The sequence below is a fragment of the Bison bison genome, unplaced genomic scaffold (assembly GCF_000754665.1).
Source record: "Bison bison bison isolate TAMUID 2011002044 unplaced genomic scaffold, Bison_UMD1.0 scf7180017864459, whole genome shotgun sequence".
Classification (NCBI taxonomy): domain Eukaryota; kingdom Metazoa; phylum Chordata; class Mammalia; order Artiodactyla; family Bovidae; genus Bison; species Bison bison.
This window is the reverse complement of record NW_011495021.1, coordinates 5,358,272-5,359,668: the sequence shown is the minus strand read 5'-3', so window position 1 is coordinate 5,359,668 and position 1,397 is coordinate 5,358,272.

The window sequence follows — 1,397 nt, the reverse complement described above, 5'->3', positions numbered from 1 at the left end:
CAGCTGTTTCCCCATCTATTTGCCATGAAGTGATGGGCCCAGATGCCATGATCTTAGTTTTCTGAATGTTGAGCTTTAAGTCAACTTTTTCACTCTCCTCTTTCACTGTCATCAAGAGGCTCCTTAGTTCTTCTTCACTTTCTGCCATAAGGGTGGTGTCATCTGCATAGCTGAGGTTATTGATATTTCTCCCAGCAATCTTGATTCTAGCTTGTGGTTCTTCCAGCCCAGCGTTTCTCATGATGTACTTTGCATAGAAGTTAAATAAGCAGGGTGACAATATACAGCCTTGACATACTCCTTTTCCTATTTGGAACCAGCCTGTTGTTCCATGTCCAGTTCTAACTGTTGCTTCCTGACCTGCATATAGGTTTCTCAAGAGGCAGGTCAGGTGGTCTGGTATTCCCATCTCTTTCAGAATTGTCCACAGTTTATTGTGATCCACACAGTCAAAGGCTTTGGCATAATCTATAAAGCAGAAATAGATGTTTTTCTGGAACTCTCACTATTTTGATCATCCAACGGATGTGGCAATTTGATCTCTGGTTCCTCTGCCTTTTCTAAAACCAGCTTGAACATCTGGAAATTCACGTACTGATGAAGCCTGGTCTGGAGAATTTTGAGCATTACTTTGCTAGCTTGTGAGATGAGTGCAATTGTGTGGTAGTTTTTCCTCTGTAAAGAGCAATATTGCATAGGAACCTCGAATGTTAGGTCTATGAATCAAGGCAAATTGGAAGTGCTCAAACAGGAGATGGCAAGGAATCAGTGAACTAAAATGGACTGGAATGGGTGAATTTAACTCAGATGACCATTATATTTACCACTGTGGGCAGGAATCCCTTAGAAGAAATGCAGTAGTCATCATGGTCAACAAAAGAGTCTGAAATGCAGTACTTGGATGGAATCTCAAAAACGACAGAATGATCTCTGTTCGTTTCCAAGGCAAACCATTAAATATCATGGTGATCCAAGCCTATGCCCCAACCAGTAACACTGAAGATGCTGAAATTGAACAGTTCTATGAAGACCTACAAGACCTTTTAGAACTAATACCCAAAAAAGATGTCCTTTTCATTATAGGGGACTGGAATGCAAAAGTAGGAAGTCAAGAAACACCTGGAGTAACAGGCAAATTTGGCCTGGGAGTACGGAATGAAGCAGGGCAAAGACTAATAGAGTTTTGCCAAGAGAACGCACTGGTCATAGCAAACACCCTCTTCCAACAGCACAAGAGAAGACTCTATACATGGACATCACCAGATGGTCAACACCGAAATCAGATTGATTATATTCTTTGCAGCCAAAGATGGAGAAACTCTATACAGTCAGCAAAAACAAGACCGGGAGCTGACTGTGGCTCAGATCATGAACTCCTTATTGCCAAATTCAACTTA